Here is a 12632-nt window from a genome sequence, read left to right on the forward strand (position 1 = left end):
GAGCACTGTATATAAGCCGGCCCCTAAGGCCTGTTCCTCACTCTAGAGTGTCTTAATAAAGACTGAGGTCACTGTTACTTTAACCTCCCTGTGTGCAGTCTCATCTGTGTTAGGAACACAATAACTGGCGACGAGTATACGGATCCAACGCAAAGATGCAGCAAACTGTGGGCATCCTGGAGAAGTTCTCGGAGGATGAGGACTGGGAAGCCTATGTCGAATGGCTAGACCAGTACATTGTACCAATGAGCTGGACGGAGAAGGATGCACTGCAAAAAGGAGAGCAGTTCTCCTCACGGTCTGCGAGGCACCGACCTACAGCCTCATGAAGAATCTTCTGGCTCCGGTGAAAGCCATAGATAAGTCATATGAGGAGCTGTGTACACTGGTTCGGGAGCATCTTAACCCGAGGGAGAGCGTGCTGATGGCGAGGTATCGGTTCTACACGTGCCAGCGATCTGAAGGTCAGGAAGTGGCGAGCTATGTCGCTGAGCGAAGGCGACTTGCAGGACAATGTGAGTTTGATGGCTACCTGGAGCAGATGCTCAGAGACTTTTTTGTACTGGGCATTGGCCACGAGACCATCCTACGAAAAATTTTGACTATAGAGACACCGACCCTCAGTAAGGCCATTGTGATAGCACAGGCGTTTATGTCCACCGGTGATAACACCAAACAAATCTCTCAGCACACAAGTGCGAGCAATGTTCATAAATTAACTGGAACTGTGTTTGCGAGCAGAAATGTACAGGGCAGAAACCACGAGTCTGAAACTGCCAGCAGGCCTCAGGTGACCCAGATGACTCAGAGTCCGCAACAAAGGATGAATGCAAGGCAATTCACACCTTGTTGGCATTGTGGAGGCTTCCATTCAGCCTATTCATGCCGCTTCAAAGGGTATGTTTGTAAGAGCTGTGAAACAATGGGGCACCTCCAACGAGCTTGCAGACGAGCTGCAAGCTCTGCAAAACCTGCTAACCACCACGTGGCAGAGGAAGATCAGTCCATGGTGGATCAAAGCAATTTCAAGCCTCAGAGAGAGGAGGAAGATGTTGAAGTACATGGGGTGCACACATTTTTGACGAAATGTCCACCTATAATGCTAAACGTAAAATTGAATGGCTTACCTGTAGCCATGGAACTGGACACTGGCGCGAGCCAATCCATCATGAGTAAAAAGATGTATGAGAGACTGTGGTGCAACAAGGCACTCAAACCAGCCATGAGCCCCATCAACACGAAACTGAGAATGTACATCAAAGAGCTTATCACTGTCCTGGTCAGCTACGAGGGCACGGTGCACGAACTAGCACTCTGGATTGTCCCGAGCGATGGCCCCATACTGCTTGGAAGGATCTGGCTGGCTAAAATCTGCTGGAACTGGGATGACATCCGAATGCTATCACATGTCGATGAGGCCTCATGTACCCAGGTTCTGAACAAATTTCCATCCCTTTTTGAGCCAAGCATTGGAAACTTTTCCAGGGCGAAGGTGCAGATCCACTTGGTCCCAGAGGCATGACCCATTCACCACAAGGCGTGAGTGGTACCTCACATGATGAGGGAGAGAGTGGAAATCGAGCTGGACAGGCTACAACGCGAGGGCATCATCTCCCCAGTGGAATTCAGCGAGTGGGCCAGCCTGATTGTTCCAGTACTCAAAAGTGATGGCACGGTCAGGATTTGCGGCGATTAATCGTTTCTCGCTACAGGACCAATACCCGCTACCTAAGGCAGACGACCTATTTGCGATGCTGGCAGGAGGCAAGACATTCACCAAGCTCAACCTGACTTCGGCCGACATGACGCAGGAGCTGGAGGAGTCTTCGAAAGGCCTCACCTGCATCAACATGCAAAAGGGACTGTTCATCTACAACAGATGCCTGTTTGGAATTCGGTCGGCTGCAGCGATCTTCCAGAGAAACATGGAGAGCCTACTCAAGTCAGTACCACGCACGGTGGTATTTCAGGAAGACATATTGGTCATGGGTCGGGACACCGTCGAGCACCTACAAAACCTGGAGGAGGTCCTCCAGCGACTGGATCGCGTAGGGCTGCGGCTGAAGAGTTCGAAATGCGTCTTCATGGCAACAGAAGTGGAGTTTTTGGGGAGAAAGATCGCGGTGGACGGCATTCGGCCCACAGACGCCAAGACAGAGGCTATCAGGAACGCGTCCAGGCCACAGAACGTCACGGAGTTGCGGTCGTTCCTGGGACTCCTCAACTATTTTGGTAACTTCCTATTGGGGTTAAGCACCCTCTTAGAGCCCCTACATGTGTTATTGCGTAAAGTTGAGAACTGGGTATGGGGAAAAAAAACAAGTAATTACTTTTGAGAAAGCCAGAAACATTTTATGTTCCAACAAGCTGCTTGTATTCTATAACCCATGTAAAAGACTTGTGCTAGCATGTGATGCATCGTTGTACGGAGTCAGGTGTGTATTACAACAAGCTAACGTTGCGGGGAAGTTGCAACCTGTCGCCTATGCCTCCAGGAGCTTGTCTAAGGCCGAGAGGGCCCACAGCATGATTGAGAAAGACGCATTAGTGTGTGTGTGTTCGGGGTAAAGAAAATGCATCAGTACCTGTTTGGCCTCAAATTTGAGCTGGAAACCGATCACAAGCCCCTCATATCCCTGTTCACTGAAAACAAGGGGATAAATACTAATGCCTCAGCCCGCATACAAAGGTGGGCACTCGCGCTATCAGCGTATAACTATACCATCCGCCACAGACCAGACACCGAGAACTGTGCGGATGCTCTCAGTCGGCTACCATTGCCCACCACGGGGATGCAAATGGTGCAGCCTGCAAACTTGTTGATGGTGGCGCAGCCCGTAGACTTGTTGATAGTCATGGAAGCGTTTGAAAATGATAAATCACCTGTCACGGCCCACCAGATTAGGACTTGGACCAGCCAAGATCCTCTGCTGTCCTGAGTAAAAAACTGTGTACTGCATGGGAGCTGGGCCAGCATCCCCGTTGAAATGCAAGAGCTAATCAAGCCGTTCCAGCAGCAAAAGGATGAGCTGTCCATTGAGGCAGACTACCTGTTGTGGGGTAACCGCGTAGTGCTAGCCAAAAAGGGCAGGGAGACGTTCATCTCGGATCTCCACAGTACACACCCGCGTATAGTAATGATGAAAGCGATAGCCAGATTCCAAGTATGGTGGCCCGGTATCGACTCTGACTTCGAGTCCTGTGTACGGCAATGCAGCGTGTGTGCTCCATTGAGCAACGTGCCCAGAGAGGCACCACTAAGTTTGTGGTTCTGGCCCTCCAGACCATGGTCGAGGATCCATGTCGACTATGCGGGCCCGTTTCTCAGTAAAATGTTCCTGGTGGTGGTGGATGCTTTTTCAAAATGGATTGAATGTGAAATAATGTCGGGAAGTACCACCACCACCACCATTGAAAGCTTGAGGGCCATGTTTGCCACCCACAGCCTGCCTGACAAACTGGTCAGTGACAACGGGCCATGTTTCACCAGTGCCGAATTTAAAGAATTCATGACCCACAATGGGATCAAACATATCACCTCTGCCCCGTTTAAACCAGCCTCCAATGGGCAGGCAGAGCGGGCAGTACAAACAATCAAACAGAGCCTTAAACGAGTCACAGAAAGCTCACTCCAAACCCGCCTGTCCCGAGTACTGCTCAGCTACCGCACGAGTCCCCGCTTGCTCACAGGGGTGTCCCCAGCTGAGCTACTCATGTAAAAGACACTTAAAACCAAACTCTCGCTGGCTCACCCCAACCTGCATGATCAGGGAGAGAGCAGGCGGCAGCAACAAAATGTAAGCGATGGTCGCACCACTGTGTCACGGGAAATTGATCTGAATGACCCTGTGTATGTGCTAAACTATGGACATGGTCCCAAGTGGATCGCGGGCATAGTGGTAGCTAAAGAACGGAGTAGGGTATTTGTAGTCAAACTAGACAATGGACAAATTTGCAGAAAGCACCTGGACCAAACGAGGCTGCGGTTCACAGACTGCCCTGAACAACCCACAGCAGGCACCACCTTTTTCGAGCCCACAACACACACCCAAAGGATCAATGAGACCACGTCGGACCAGGAAATCGAACCCATCACGCCCAACAGCCCAGCAAGGCCAGGCTCGCCCAGCAGCCCTGCAGGGCCAACAACACGCCAGCCCAGCCCAGCGAGCGCACAGCCAACACACCAGAACAGACATTTGTACCGAGGCGGTCCACCAGGGAAAGAAAGGCTCCCGACCACCTCACCTTGTAAATAGTTTTCACTTTGACTTTGTGGGGGGGGAGTGATGTTGTGCATCTGTAAAGCATGCACTCCCATGTTCCGCCACCAGGGAGCTCATCCCCTGAAGTCCCAAGGGATCCCAGCATCCCTTGGGAGCACTGTATATAAGCCTGTTCCTCACTCTGGAGTGTCTTAATAAAGACTGAGGTTACTGTTACTTTAACCTCCCTATGTGCAGCCTCATCTGTGTTAGGAACACAATAGACTCCTCCATGCTCCTTGACATTGCACTCAGGCTTTCTGGCAGGCCTACATACCCATCAGCATTCTTTTCTCGGCCACCCCATCAAAGTCCTCTTCCGAGTCCTGTACAGTAGAACTTGTGTATGACCTCACACTCCAGGGAGTCGACACCTGCGTTACCCTTTTCCCCTGCCCTGGCTGCAGGCCACTCATGCCTGTTGCCTCACCACATGCAGATCCCATATCTAACCTATCGTCTAAAGTATGCAGAGTGTCAGCATCTGAGCTGGTGGCTGCAAGTGTGAAATAGGATGATGGTCCGCCTGAGCATCACTTTCCTTCTTCCTCTTGCACTCCTTGCTCCTCCACCACTACTTGCTCAGGTTACAGTTCTTGGCTACCTGAAAGGACAAAAGCATAAGGGTTTGGTTGCGGTGAGGGGAGATAGGGAAAGCCAGAGGTGCAAGCTTACACCATCTGCAGCTTGTAAATTGGAAGAGATTGTGAGATATGGAGCAAGTGGGATGTGAGAAGGAGGATTAGGTATGAGGATACCGGCATCATACATTGTTTCAGCCACACTGCTCCACGATGGCTGCTCCAATTATCTCCAACACCATCTCCTCCATGGGAGTTAGGTCATGCAGATGTGCCAGTTTCCTGTGGGGTGCCCCGTTGCCTCCGTTTCTGCACCATTTTGTCCTTCAAGAGAAAGGGAAGTGTGTCAGTGAGTATGGTGCAATGTGTTTGGGTGATGTGCCTGTTATGGTTGAATAGCTGGCAGTATGTGCAAGCTGTGAGATGTGGGTGTTAGGCTTGCAGCAGTGCTAAGTGCGTGAAGGTGAGGTGAAGCTATGAATGTTAGATATCAGTCATAATTTGATAGAGATTGTTGGTAGATGAGTGAAGGTCGGGTGATGAATTGAACAGTGTCTGAGCCTCGTGATACAGCTGTAATGATATGACATTTGAGGATGAATTCACTGACCTTGAACACTCGTGTGAGGCCATTAAACTTCTTGTGGCATTACATCCATGTCCTTGGGTCTACTTTTGCTTGCATTGACTGTGATGGCTATCTGCTCTCATTGCCTTGTCAGAGACTGTCTGGAGGGCCTCGTGGCCCTCTGTGGTTAGTGGCCCTCTCTCCTTCTGTCCACCTCCTCCACCAAGGCCTCCAGTGTTACATCAGAGAATCTTGGAACCCACTCTCTGCCCTGTTGCGCCATTACTCTGTGTGGTTCCTGCTCAGACTTTGTTCCCCAACCAGTTGACTCACCTAATGCTGCCAGAATGCACCTCCTCTTTAAGAGGTGCAGACTGCTTTAAAGTAGTGCAGGCTAGCTTTAGTGGTGTTAACCTTGAAAAACTTGGGCCCCCTGCTGAGCCATGCAGCCACTCAGCAGTGCATTCAGCATTAGGCTGCAAGCCACAATCATTAAAATTAGCAGGCAGCACGAGTTTTGTGTGCTGCCTCTGTTACTTTAAACGGGAGCAGATTGATCGCAATCCCCGTGCCTGTTTTTGGAGGCAATCACATTTTTAGCTCCCTGCTTTTATAGTAGTAAAAAAAAAATTAATGTTATTTTTAATCCTCCAACAACAGTTAAAACCTGAAGGAATGAGAGTCTCCAATTGCAATGGTTAGCTTTCAGTACCAGAGAGGTTGAGTGGCAGCAATTGACACTTATCACTTTGTTAAAAGAGTACTTAGACTTGATGGCCTAGAAGTTGTTTTGCCCCCGAAAACAGACATGGGGATCGTGCATCACAACCAACCCACGCCGTTCAGAGGAATGCATGCAGCATGCAGACTTTGTGCTGACTGTTCATTTCCATCATTGTGGCATTCAGCCCAGTGCTGAATGCGCTGCTGAGTTACTGAACGCTCAGCAGGGGAATGAGTTTTGTGAGGCTAGCATCACTTAAAGCTAACCTGCGCTACGTAAAGGCAGTCTGCATCTCTTAAACGGGAGGTGCATTCTGCCTGAAGCAACTCATTGAACTGGCTGTGGAAGTTAGTGAACAATTAATGATGATGCAACAGGGGAGGAACATGCACCATGTTTCTCTGAGGCAGCAGTGAAGGCCTTGGTGCAGGAGGATCGATAGGACGAGAGAGGTGCTGTTTCCACGGGGGCCAGGAGGCCCTCCAGGTAACAGTGTAAAGTGCAACGAGAACAGATAGCCAATGTGGTGAATGCAAGCATTGTAGCCCTGAGGACATGGATGCAATGCAAGACAGGCACTAAATAAATGCACAATGATGATTAGTTGACTTTTGAGCTGTAATATTGGATGGATGTATAAAGTTGGATTGAATGTTTGTTTTGCGGTGGCTTTTGTTTCAGCATTGAGGCCAAGAGGACATTGTGATGGTCCGTAACAGAGGGAGCATAAGACTATTGTTGGATGGGGAATTGGGGTTGTGTTCACTGATGCCATAGTCAGATGAGTCGAGTACGGACAGCCCACTTCCTCCTCTTCCACTTCCTGCTCTATCATATTCCGTATGGCAGCATGGCTCTCATTGTGCACATGCTGCCCACGTGTGGTTGGGTTGTGCACCGGAGTCATGAGCCAGGTGGTCAGCGGATAGCTCTTGTCACCCAGTAGCCTCCCCTTGGTTTGTTATGGTGGCTCAAAGATTGAGGAAACAGCGGACTGGCGCAGAATAAAAGCATCATGACTGCTGCCAGGATACAGGCATTCACCATCATATGTGCTGAGCATGGTCGCACACATTAGCAAGTGGTAACCTTTGCAGTTGTGGTACATCTCAGCATTTAGATGTGGTACACTCAAAACTGCATGTGTGCAGTCGATGGCGCCCTGTACCATGGGGAAGATCACTGATCTGGCAAAGCCATGTGCATGTTTCAACTGCTTCTCGCTGGTCAGAGAGAAAACAATGACGTTCCCTCTCCTGGCATAAGGATTATCTGTTACCTCTCTTATGTATCAGTGGATAGCGAACTGGGAGTTGTTTCAGATATCGCGTGCTCCAGCTGGGAAGGATCCTGACGTGGTGGAAATTCAGGGTCACAGTCACCTTCACAGCAACTGGCAGTGCTGTCCTTACCCTGATGTGAGGCTGCAGATCTGGTTGCAAGAGGTGGCGGAGTTCTGTGAGCACCTCCTTCATAAAGCACAGACACTTCACACACTGCCATGGACTCAGGCTGAGGTAAGAGAATTGCTCTCGGAAGATCCTAAGTGTGTAAGGCCTCCTACTGAGAGTCCTTCTCCCCCTCCTCCTCCTCCTCCCTCTGCGAGCAGCTTGTCATACTCTTTGCTGCTTCTGCTCCATCTCCCTATCTTGCTACAGGCCAATGGGGATATCAATTAGAGCACCAATGTCTGGGAGCAAGTGGTCTGAATCAAACCCTTGAAGTCAGAACCAAGATCTTCTCCACTTGCAGCACCACTCACTGTCACCTCACCAACTTTAAACAATTCTAGTAGGTTCCAAACACTTTCACAAATATAAACAGAGCCAGTAGAAATTACTTAACAACTAACTTGAGAGTGGTTAATGATCACTTTAAATATTGCTGGTAAGGGGTCCTAGCTGCTAATGTGCAACGTTAACACGGTGCGTTAGTTTAGCGTTGAGAACGAAAATGGAAAGTTGCACACTGATTGCCTACTCTATATACTTATGGTGCATGGTCCCAGCAATGATGCTTAATGCCCTCACCAAGATGGCATCCGGCGCGGCATGCGCCAGAAGTTTGCATGCACAATGCAGATGCCATTTTTGTCGCAATACGGCACCAATGCTGCGGAGCCGAATTTTTTGTGCGAAGTAACTTGACTTAACTTTCTGTGATGAATTTGATTCATAGCTACCATGCAAGTGCAGGAACGTCACGCCGCTCAATGTATTTGAATGGGGAGTCAGACAGCGAGATGTGGTTTTCACAAAGCTTAATGGTGGAGCGGAGTATCTCCGACATCAACATTTTGATTTCCGATTTTTAATTGCACATCTGCCCTCGCCTGAAATTGTTATGGCATTTACGCATAAATAATGGTAACACTCTTAACCTTGGCATTACTTTGACAGCAAATTTTGGGTCAGTATTTTAACATTGTTTTTTTTAAAATCTAGTCTAATAATCTTTATATTATAACCCACTTTACTTTTTTCAGGGAAGCAAGTTGTTGTGGAGTATTTAAATATAACACTCAACACAAGTCTGTGCATGGAGAAAAGAGTTGTTTATTTTCACTTGATCGATCAAGGAACGGCTCACACCAGTCCCCCACCGCACTCACGGAAAAATCGTCGGGTTACTGTCTTTATACTGTCAAAATACATACAAAATCATGAAATTCTGCGCGGAAGCTTTCCATTTGTTGTTTCCCTGACACATCATAAATTTTCGCCTATCTACTATGATTATATTGGTTAATATAATTATACTGACAGAAAGTTTTGTTGCCTCCCCTGTGCACCCTTTATCTGATTAGTTACGTGCTGCATCATTTTCATGCCTGTGAACTCTTCCCCTCCTGGCCGATCTGCCCTCAACCAGCTGCGATGTTCTCAATCATCCTTTGTTTCCCGTTATCTCTTACTATCCCATGTGTCCTAGCCTTGGAGCTTATTTTTCATTGAATAATGTCTCCAACCTAGCCCAACTGTCTGTTTTTTTTTCTGTGAGGTGATTTATCTTCCTGAGAGTTCTTTTGACCTCAGCCATGACCCTTGCTAAGTCTCAGTATGTCTAGTTCAGCAATTTCCTTGTATTAGCACATGTCTTTTCTGTTTTTTTTTTACATTCAGCCTTGCTTGTGATTTTAACTTTGTTTAATTAGGTGCCCTCTGATTAATTAGGTTCCCTCTGATACATTTTTTCCCCACTACAATCCCCCATTTGGTCAGATGGTTACCCCAAATACTCACCATGGCCAATAAATCACCTTGTCTGATCCTCGTGTATTCCGCCCCGGTCTCAGTGATCAGGCGATAGGTTGGGAGCACCCACAAATCATATCAGGTATTCATTCTGCAACAATTTGATCTGATCCCTAGCTTGTCGCTTTGCTCGGGTATACCTCTTCTGTCTTTTGCATGTTATATAACATCACCAACCAACTCAAGGCTATTACTATAGTACTGCCACCAGGGAATGTGAAAGGATCCTTATCCATGATTGTATTTCAACGTTCATCTCAAGTATCAAGACGGGTTTTTCAGGTTATCCTTTATTTCACTGCCCAGTTCTTTGCTTTTAACCTTTAGCTCATAATATCTTTTAATGTTATTTCTTAATGGTCCTTTGAGCTCAGTTAAATCTTCAGGTAACAGGGGAATTGGTGGTGCTTGCTCTTCCATGTAATCATCAATATTTTGCTTAAACTCATCGCTTATATTTAATGTCATTGTCTTCTTGGTGTGTATATACGTCATATGTGCTCTTCCCACCACCACCAATACTCTGGGAGTAAAGCAAAGGTTAGGCATTGCAATGTTACAAGTCAAGCCTCCGTAATCGTAAGTTTCCAGGCTAGTTACCACACAATATTCTCCTCGTCCTTGATAGGCGTAATGTGTGGGTTCGGTTCAGGCAGGGCTTATTTCAATGACACATCCTTCCGTAGTATTGTCAAACTCGCTGCTATCCTTGCTCTGGGTGAGGGCCTATAATCAGGCTTCCTTCTCTCTGGCATACTGGACCATCGGGTAATGGTGAATGTACTCTTCCCGTCATATTATCCCCATGTTTTCAACTTCATATTGAGGATACGGATATGAGCCTTGGTTTATTACAGGGATCACTAGTATTATCCCTACCATAGGGGTTTGTTTCCCCTTACATTCTCCTGTAACCGCATACACCCTAGTCACTCCTTTCAGGGTGCACGTGTCTAATGGCCCAGTGTGCTGTGCCATTTCTTTCAACTGGGTGCTATTTATCCAATCTAGAACTTGCCCAGTTTGTATCTGATCCATATTGTGTCTCACCTGACCAATCATCCATCTTCTCGTTCTTGCTTATTTAGTTCGTTAATTGTTCGTGCATGGCTTTCCAATACGGATATACCCTCTAGCAGTATTTTGGATGTTTTATTCTATCCCTACCCTGGCCTGTTTGCTCATTATAACCTCCATCGTTCCCCTCAAACTATCTTCTCCTGCTCCAGTTAGTACGTCATTCACTATGGATCTCCTCTGTCTTCTTCCTTTGTGTCTCTGCTGCTTGTGATACTCCCTTGCTCCTGATGCATCACTAGCTTTTCTCAGGATTGTGTCTAGCAACCGTGTGTACAACAATTTAGTCCTGGGGCTACACTTTTCTGGTAGATATAGGTCTGTTAAATTTATGATCACAGGTAACATTTCATGCTGCACATTGTCACGTAACAACATTCCCTCTGATCTCGTCACCAACCCACCGGGCGGACCTTCAGTAAGGAGAGGGCAAGTAATTGGTGGTAGTGTTGTTGGTCCTGGGATCGTGACTATAGGTTTTTGCCAATAAATCATCACTGCTGGACCTGAACACTTTCTCTCTTCCTGACATATGATCCATTCTATCGCTTTTAACGAGGACAGCGCTAAGACCGTGTCGCTCTCTGGGTCCAGACAATGTACTATTACTTCTGTTCCAGGTTTAACTACCACGTGCTTTCCCAAGATTAATTCCCCTTGTTTACAACATTCAGGTAACATTTTATTACCCACTTTTCTTGTGGCTTCAAGATAAACACTCCTGACACTTGGATGCTGCCCCCTAGGGGCTGCTTTATGTAGTTGTTGTACCCTCCGGTGTGGGTATATGTTTCTGGGCCCCCTAGGGGCAGCCTTGTAGCTTGTCCTTGTAGAATCATAAGGGCGGTGGTGATCACATTTATATACATTCTGTTGATAAAACACATCCTGGATATTCCAGGTTTTTAGTTAGATTCTTACCATTTCTACTTCTACCGGATCATTTGCATCATCTCGCCGGACATGTGACCTTTCCCAGGTCCATTTCATTCTGGCAAGTACCCCTAGTATTGCAAATGTTAATCCTAGTCCCCCGAAAAGTCCATCTATCAATGCATCCCTCCATTCCTTATACTCTAAGGCGTATTTTAAGGAATAGATTACCGGGTGTATCTTAGGTTCTGCCATCAGCCGTACCCTAACATTCTTTCAGCTGGGATCAATGTTTCCACGGCCCCCACCTTTTATATTTATACACGCACATGTGTCACCACTGATTAATACTTCATATGGTCTGCTCCATCATGGGGCGAATCCAGGTTTTCCTGGAAATTATCTAACCATTACCTTCCCTCCAACCGCTGGCACTACCGCCGGGGGTTTTGTCTCTTTATCTTTATCTTCATCCCTTTGTCTATCTCTTACTTCCTGCCGCATCTCTTTCAGTTGTTTACTCAATTCCATCATATCTGATTCTATCTCGTAATGGTCCTAATTCTGCCCCTCCTGTAACTATCCCCTCAGGTAACTTCATTACTCATCCAGTCATTAGCTCATAGGGGGTTACCCTGTCATTCGATTTGGTGTAGCGCGTAACCTCATTAGCATCATGGGTAGTTATTCTGGCCAGGATTGTCTGGTTTCCTGCATTCAAAAATAAGTGATAGTTTATAAACTATCTTAACATACAAGTGCTCGAAATTCAAGTTCTCGCAAATCATTTCCAAGGTTACTTCTATATCTTATCTCGTCTCCCCCAAACAGCATTTCTGTCTCTCATCAGAGAAAATGACATTTTTAGATTGTTTCCAAACTTTTTAGTATTTTTTTAAAACTGTTTAGTATTATTTATTTTAAAAAGGTTTCCAAACCCAAGATTTTTCAATACAACCAAAATGTTTATCAAGGAGAATCAGCTAAAGTGTCTCAAAATCCCAATACAAATACTGTACTGCCAATCTTTTATTTAAATCTCTTTTACTGAGCTAGAAACTTTCACGTCATTTAAAATAAGATTCTACACAAAGGAAAATGAGGGCAGTGCTTCGCCCAGCCTATAGCCTCGAGAAACCCATGCAGGCCTTTTAAAAAAAAAGTCATTTATTTTCTTTCAACCCAATGTAATCAGTTTTTAAGTTTTCTTTTGACAGGTAAGTGAGCGTGTCAGAATTTTTAAAAAACGAGACCACATTTTTTTTTACTGTAATCCAATTAGAACATCCA

The sequence above is a fragment of the Pristiophorus japonicus genome, chromosome 10 (assembly GCF_044704955.1).
Source record: "Pristiophorus japonicus isolate sPriJap1 chromosome 10, sPriJap1.hap1, whole genome shotgun sequence".
In the NCBI taxonomy this organism is placed as follows: domain Eukaryota; kingdom Metazoa; phylum Chordata; class Chondrichthyes; family Pristiophoridae; genus Pristiophorus; species Pristiophorus japonicus.